The sequence below is a fragment of the Episyrphus balteatus genome, chromosome 2 (genome assembly GCF_945859705.1).
Source record: "Episyrphus balteatus chromosome 2, idEpiBalt1.1, whole genome shotgun sequence".
Classification (NCBI taxonomy): Eukaryota; Metazoa; Arthropoda; class Insecta; order Diptera; family Syrphidae; genus Episyrphus; species Episyrphus balteatus.
The window spans coordinates 110,282,552-110,291,102 of record NC_079135.1 but is presented as its reverse complement, the minus strand read 5'-3'; the positions used below and the strand labels follow the sequence as shown (position 1 = coordinate 110,291,102).

At 27.6% G+C, this 8,551-nt stretch overlaps 1 protein-coding gene across 2 annotated transcripts in view; it reads left to right on the top strand.

The window, feature by feature from the left end:
- Window positions 1-3,802: 3,802 nt before the first annotated feature.
- LOC129910120 (eye-specific diacylglycerol kinase) overlaps window positions 3,803-8,551 on the top strand; it is a 253,315-nt gene continuing 248,566 nt past the window's right edge. For both annotated transcript variants that reach the window (XM_055987386.1, XM_055987388.1), the window contains exon 1: window positions 3,803-4,348. The gene's annotated coding sequence lies outside the window, so the exon portion shown is untranslated. The remainder of the gene's footprint in view (window positions 4,349-8,551) is intronic.

Sequence of the window (8,551 nt, the reverse complement as noted above, 5' to 3'; positions counted from 1 at the left end):
CACAATATGAATGTGGAATGGTTTAACGAGCTTAATGTCCCCTGTTTGTTGAGATATTCAGAGCTTTAAAACTGCGTCGATATATCTTATTAAATTTTCTTGCAAAATTTTCTAAGTCTCTAGTTCAATGTTTAAACATATGTACATAACATATAAAATCTTGAAATAAGAAACAAATTAAAAAAAAAAAAACAATTAAATTTTTTGTAGAAAAAAATTAAACTTTTGTTAGAAAAATTAAGTTTTTGTTAAACACCGCTGTTTTAATATCCCTTCGAATTTGAAAACGGGAACGAAAATTGAATCCGTACGGATTGAAAACGTGTTTTTTGAGAGCTAATTAGAAAAAAATTAAGAAAACAATTCAAAATGTTGGTACATTTGGTAAATAACAAATTTGATTTTTTTTTCTTTTTCGACTAAAATTAAATATTAAAAATAAAACAAAAATTTAACTTTTGGAAAAGCTAATGTATAACTTTATATTGTTATTTTATGTCTTTTTATATTTTTTAATATTTTGTAATATTTTTGTCAGGAGTGTAAAAGTGGAGTTAGAAGGTTTGCTTTTAAAATAAAATTATAAAAACAAAATTTAATATTTAAAAAAAATTTGAAGTTATGAATAAGATTTTTTAACAATTCCAAATTTAAAATAAAAATTACACAAATCTCTTAAAAAGTTAAAAATAAAAAAACAGAACAAATTTAGAAAACTATTAAAAATGGTATATTTGGTTCAACAAAATTTAATAAAACATTTTTTGGCAAAAATGATTTTTTTTTTGCAAAAATTATATTTTTGTAAAAAATTATATTTTTGTAAAAATGAATTTTTGCCTTGTAACATATTAAGAAATTGTTCAGCAACTTTTTTTTGACAAGAATTGTTATCATAACAAGAAAAAGTGAAAGGATTTAAACGATTGCTAATGATCTGTCAGGCTACTTTGAAAGTAAGTTGAACCAACAAAATTAAAAAAAAATATTTTTCAGATTTTGCTCATTGGAAGTAAAAATAATTAAAAGACCTGCCTGTATTTTCTTCGGCAAGATAAACATTAAACTCAAAACCATTTTATTTAAGAATTAATGCAAACAAAATACACGCATAATTAAGCAATCTTTTTTATGCATAATATAAAAAAGACTACAATCAACCAAACTGCATATATTTATACGCCTGCTATAATGTCCTTGTAAATAACACATCTTGGTCATAATAAAGTAAAAAAAAAAAATATATGGAGGACTGCTTGTTTGGTTGAGTAGGAGAGGAACATTCCATTTTCCTCTCGACAACGCATATAAAGTCGAGTCCCGTGCGAATAGCCATGTGACATATTTATATTCAAAAGTATGTCACTTGAGTGATTTTAAAGGGTTACCTTTATGTATTTATGTACGAACACATTATTACAACCACTCAGGTTAACCGCTGGTATAATCATCGCATCCATTCAAAAGCATTTATCCTCTTCAAGGAAATGGTTTTTGCATGCTTAAGCTAAATCTATACAACAGACTACACATGCTTACATATCTTTTGTGTATGTAAGTTTGTATATATACATAACAAACGGTTATGACAGGGTTATTATTTTATTATTATTATTTAGGAGGTTTTTGCTTGGGAATTTTAACTGCGTGTTGTTAAATATTCAGCACCTGTGCGAGCATATGGCATAAATGAGTTTATTTTTGTTTTTGTGGTCGTGGCCATAAGGGAGACTCAGTGATGATGATGATGCCAGTGATATTAACCCCAGAAGCTTAAAGTTTTTTTATGGTTATTTTAAATAATCCATATGAAAAAAAATTATATAGCGCTCCATTAACAGCTGTATAGGGACATTTTAATGATTTATTTATCATCAACTTTTCGAATAAACATTCTCACATATTTTATGATTATTGTTGAAAGTGATGAAACTTTCAACGTAGATAGCTGTCATTTGTCAGATTTTAAATAAAAAAATTTTTTTTTGAACATGAATTTTATGATTTTTTTCTGAATGAAAATAACGTTAACACGATAATAAAACTTTCAAAAACTGTTTTATTTATTAGTTTTTTTTTTTTGTGAAACTTCTATTTAGATTTAATATTCTGATAATGACCAAATTGTTTGGATTGAAAAATGTCTATTTTTTTAATTGGTTTGGCTATATTGTAGGACGATGTCTAGACAAAACATATACATAAACCGTTACTCATAACGCAGTCAAATTTTGTCAATTAAAAAAGGACTCTGAACCTGAAGTATGGCAAATGTGGTTTAAGTCAGATTTGATAAAATCTATTATTATTTGATTGCATCCTAAAATAACTGCTTTTAAGTTTTTATTTTGTTTGTATGTATGTTTCCTTATAATTGCTAAACAACTTATCAAAATTTCATAACTGAGGTATTGTTAAAAGCGTCTTACTTGTCCGTTGGTTATAAGAAGTCATAATTGACACAGGGTGGCCCAAAAATAAACTTTACTGCAAATAAAAAAAATTTCTGCATTGAAAAAAAAAAAAAAATTCGATGCATTTTTTTTTTTAATTAGTCGAATTTCTTACAATTTTGACTATTTTGTATTATATAAGGTTGGAATAGCTAATGTATGTGCAGATAGCCAAAATTGTAAGAATTTCGACGAATTAAAAAAAAAATATATTAAAAAAAAACATTTAGCATCGAATTTTTTTTTTTTCAATGCAGAAATTTTTTTTATAGGTATGCAGTAAAGTTTTTTTTAAAGCAAAATATTTTTATTTGCAATACAAATTTTATTTTCATGCAAATATTTTTCAGTTGCAATAAAATTTTTTTTTAATGCAATTTTTTTCCAGAGATAGCGCATGGATAAATGTTTTTTTTTTTTTAATTTCAAATGCATTTTTTTTCAATTAATATTTTTACAACTCTGGTTCAAAAATGGAAATTTTCGAAAAGATTCAGAATGAATGAGCTACCAAATTCTGAGAGCCCTTTCAATGGTCTTTCCTATATTCCATTTCGACCATTCCTTTTAGGACACTTTGCTGATATTTTGATGTATAAGGTTGTAAGTGAAATTGAATAGGAAATCAATATGAAATGAAACCGTTAAAAGAGAACCCTCCAGACAAGCTAAATGTCTAAAACCACTTTAATTTTTTTGTTTGCTTCTGTAGGTATCAAGTTTTATACCCTGTAAAATCCATTAACTTGACAGGTCACTCTCACACTTTCTCCACACCACCATCGTCAGACATCTTCATATTTCTAATCAAAAATTCATCCCGAAATTTTGTATTATATTTTTTTTTCTGGTCAACATATTGCTTTCAATCAATGTTGTGTTTTGTTTTATATTCATCTTGCCCTTAAGGTGTTTTGCTTGTCAAAATCTTGTCAAAATCCCCCCTAAAAAAAATTACATCCATGCGCTCTGTGGAAAAAGGAATTATTTAATTTTAAATTATGTGCATATATATTATAAACTCATAATATAAACATTTATGCAAGAATATATAAACCACACAACAATTTAAAAATGTTTGTTCCTTTTTGCTCCTTTTTGAAGCAAAATGAACAAAAATAAAAACAAAGAGAATTTTTTAAACAAAATACCTAACAGAAGCTTAGAAGATGTAAAACAGAAAAAATAAAATAAAATTTCATCAAAAACAGTCTACTTCGAATTTCTTAATTTTATTTTGTTTTCTTGTTGGAACATTTCTCATATTTCAATTTCTCCTTTATTTCAATTTTTTCTCTTTTAGATTGAAACAGAAAAAAGTGTACAAAAAAAAAAAAACAAAATTAGCTTAAAAATAAAATTCTATCAACGGAATTTTTTCGCAAACAAAAATTGAATACAAAATTTAATTTCGAAACAAAAAAGTGGTATCCAAGAGTTGGTCTCTTCCCAGGAGTCCAGGTTTAGCATCATCATCGTCTCTGGTTAAATCCTTCATTCCACATGGATTTATTTGTCAGTGAAGTTGCTGCTGTTTTGGCTACCTGCTGGAAATATTAATTTTGCATTAATTTGGTCCAGGAGTTTGCAAGCGCGTGGCGTTACTCTAGAAAAGAACAAAAAAAAAAAAAAAACAAAATACATATTTTAACACAGGAGCCGCGACCCGTTAGTGGTTTTCCTGTAAAATAAAAAAAATAAGAAAAAAAAAAATACATACAAGAGGATTTAACTGGAAGAAGAAATATACAACATTTGAAGTTGTTGAAGTGGTGTGGTTTCCTTGGCAATTGTTTACGAACATTTTCGTTTTCCAAGCGGATAAAGGTAAAAAAGAAGAAGGCGTTTTAGATGCCTTTCCTAGAATGCCAAATGGAAAAACCCTACTAGACGAGGTATGTGAATGTAAATGTTAATATTACATTTTTTGAAAGTTTTTTTTTTTTTTTATTTTCGCTAACTTTTTATTTTGTTCTTTGCTTAACTTTTTTAAAAACTCCCTTTTCGACGAATGTGCTTCAAAAAAAAAAAAAAAACACATAAAAATAAAAATTAAATAGAAAACAAAATGTAGAAAATATAAGTTTTGAACAAAAAAGGAAACCTTTAATTGACGAATACTGTTTTGGTATTTTTAGAAAAAACTTTTTTATTTCAATTTTATTTTTTCTTGTATCTGTTGGGAGAAAGTCCTTGAGTCTCTGCTATAAGCATAAAAAATACTTTGGGTTTCTTGATTTACTGAGAAATAAAAAAAATATAATTTTGGTGAAATTGACAAAAAATTAGGCTACCAAATTTTGAAGTGGAATACAATTTAAAAATGCTTGAAAAAAAAAGTTCTTGTACGATTTGCATAACAATGGTTTATTGGATGATTCTGTTCAAGATATAATAAAAATCGATATTTTGTGTCAATATTAAGTGTCAATTGAATTGAAACGTTCTGGTGGCAAATTGTGTTTTGGGTTACATCAAAGAAAAGATATAACCCAAAACTCAATGAAAATTTGAAATTAGATCGAAAGAAATCTAAAGTTTGATTTTGCCGTACTTTAGTTTACTTCAAATAATATGTCGTTTAATACACCACAATGATCAGGGTCACAATTTTAAGGTTAAATAACCTAAAATGACGACAAAAACTAAAAATGAGGTTTTGTTCCTGAAGGTTTCAGCAATAATAAAGGATTTTACCAAAATTAGATTTTTTTCGAGTTATCCCCGTGAACGTGTTTTTTTTTTCGTGAAAAATGCATATCAACGCGCGCGCTTTTTAACATTTTCCAAACCCTTTTTTAATTTATTGCAGAATTCTGTAAAATCATCTTTTTGAAAATTTGTCATTTTTTAAATGCGTATTAGGTAATTTTTGTTTTATGAATGATTAAATTTGAAAATTTTAAGAAATGTTTAATATAAAACATTTCCGAAAATAATTAAAAATTTATTAATTTATCAAATAAAGATGAATGTTCAAAAATTTGAAAAAAAAACATCGATTCCAATTAGTTTACATATTTTATTTGAAAGAAAGTCAGTATATGGAAGCAGAATTTTGAAAAACAGAGTAGAAAAAAAGCAGAATTTTGAAAAACAGAATTTTCGCTAAAAAGGCAGAATTTTGAAAAGCAGAATTTTGAAGCCAGAATTTTGACCCGATCCCTGTTTTAATCAATCGTTTTCGAAATAATCGATTTCAAAGTCAACATTTGTGTATAATAAGTTTAAAAAAATACCCTGAAGAAAATAGAAAAAGAAAAGAACACTACTTTCTTTATCAGATATTTATTTTCTTTACTGTTTTGTTTTACCATTATCAAAAATCAAAAGCCTGCTTTGAATCCATGATTTGAATTGAAACTAAGTGTTCAAGTTTTAATTTTAGAAAATTTTGAAAAAATTTAGGCTTTCGTCTTTTTTATTCGGAATCTTGAATTGGTAAATCAAAAAAATTAATTTTTAATTTGTGCGAACTTGATTCAACAAGAAAAAGAGAGTTTGGGATTTGCACTTGCTTTAAAAAGCTTTAAATATTGCTAAAATTTGCACCAAAATTTGTAAAAGTTGAAAAAAAAAAAATATATAAATTATATTTATATTTTATTCTGCTGCTAACTCACAGGCACTATTTCTGGTAAAAGTACCTACCAACTCCCCTTAGTAAAACAAAGTTATATGCAAAAGTTGTAAATAATTAAAATATTTATAGGAGAAGTGGGGGCAAGACCGCCTATGGGGCAAGATCCTTTTTGTACTATGTTGTATGAAGAAAAGTAAAATTGGCAACACTTGCAATATAAAATAAGTGCCTTTTTGTATGATCGATCATTTCTGTAAGTTTTTTTGGGAAGCTCTAATAGCTTAAAAAAGTGAAAAAAGAAGTTCACCGTTAAATCTTCCAAAAAGCTTATCAGCAGGCACCAAACAATACTGTAATTGATGATTCTAAGGAAGAGGACTTTGCAGATTCTATCTGCGACTATTTTTTAGATCCAATTCAAAATATTGTTGGATTAAAAATGTGCAAAATGTGTACCAAATGGTATCAAAAAGCTTGTACTGGAGTGAGAACTAATGATAATATAGCATATTTGTGTTATTATTGCAAATAGGCTTCATTTAAAACAAAATAAACGGTCTTTCTATCAACAAAATTTGATAGGGCGGTCTTACCCCCATGTGGGGGCAAGGCCGTTTTTTGTTTGATATTTTTTCAAAACCTATTATCTTTTGTTCAGTATTTTTTATTTTTTTTATAATAAAGAGATAGTTTCTACAAAAAACATTAGGTAAACTTAATGAATAAAAACTTTATTTTGTTTAAAAGATGATTTTTATTGTTTTTTAACACAGTCAAACACTAAGTGGGCGGTCTTGCCCCCACTTCCCCTACAGCTTTTATTGAATACCTACATCAGAAGAAAAAAAGGAGTTGACTGGCATTTTTGAATTTTTTTAAATTTTTTTCCAGCCGATAAGAGTGTCAAATGAGGACTTAAATTTTTGTGTCATCGCCATTTAACGCCATTCATTAGTTTGTAGGTTAGCTTTATATCTTTTTTCTAAATCTCTCTCATTTCCATACAAAAAATTGTAAATGAAAAACATAAAACGACACTAACTTGATTTGTATTATTTCTTTTACATACCCCATAAATAGTGACAAAATGTGAAAAACTAATTTTTTGTTTTATTTTTCATATCTTTAAACAAAATTGTTGGATTTTGATAAAATTTTGTAAAAATGTATTTATTTGTGTTTGAATTGAATATTTAGAAATTTGGTTTAAAGCAAAATGTAAATTTTTCGATTTAATTTTTTTCCAACAAACCATTCTACAGAAAACTCTCATGAAAATAGTCGAATTTTGACTTGTGTTAAGTTTGCCGTAAAAACGACGATATTCTTCTAGCTATTAAATTTCAAGTTTCAATTGAGTAAAATTTTCGAAGCTCTAGGCTCGAGTAAGATAACTTACAATTTTAGGTTCGTATAGTCCAAGAGCTAGTGGCACATTTGACTAAGGTAGCTCTTTTAAGGCTGAAAATTCGTACAGTGGTAGTTTTCAGCATGCTTAGTAAGAAAATCTTGGTCTGGCAGGCCTCAGCGGTGCACATCATATATATATTTGACCTTGAAAGTTTAATTTTCAGTGTAATATTCTGCCTTTTGAAAAATGTATCACTCATAACTGTAGGTGTTGCCGTCGTTTTTAAATAATTTTTTTTTTATTTTGAGTTATTTTTTTAGAAAATTGCCCCTCCCTCCTAAACGGGGGGAGATAGACCCCCCCTTCCCATAGTAAAAAATGCTTGTATTTAACTCCTCTGCAAGAATCCGTTACTAATTTTCCCCGCCTTAGCTATCGTAATTTCCCCAAAAAATATAAAATACAGAAAAAAAATTTGAACCAACAATGGTTTCCTAAGGCGGAGAAAATTAGTAACTGATTCTTGCAGAGGAGTTAAATACAAGCATTTTTTACTATGGGAAGGGGGGTCTATCTCCCCCCGTTTAGGAGGGAGGGGCAATTTTCTAAAAAAATAACTCAAAATAAAAAAAAAATTATTTAAAAACGACGGCAACACCTACAGTTATGAGTGATACATTTTTCAAAAGGCAGAATATTACACTTTATATTAGTTTTTAAATCAAGTTATTTTAATCAATACTTTTTGAAATAATCGATTTCAAAGTCAAATTTTGGGCAAAAAAAGTTGAAAATTAAACTTTCAAGGTCAAATATATATACGATGTGCACCGCTGAGGCCTGCCAGACCAAGATTTTCTTACTAAGCATGCTGAAAACTACCACTGTACGAATTTTCAGCCTTAAAAGAGCTACCTTAGTCAAATGTGCCACTAGCTCTCCTACGTATAGCAAATAGTATTATCGCCTATTACGAAAAAAAAAATAAATATATTTCTACGAAAAAAAACCGTGAGTAGGTAAAATAAATTTCAAAAAGAACATTTAATTAGTCCAGACATATGAACTTCTGTATAAGTATAAATTCTAAGTAACTGTTTTTCAAATTGATTGATAAATCGAGAGATATCTCTAAATCTATTTAAAAACAATGAATACCTAAGC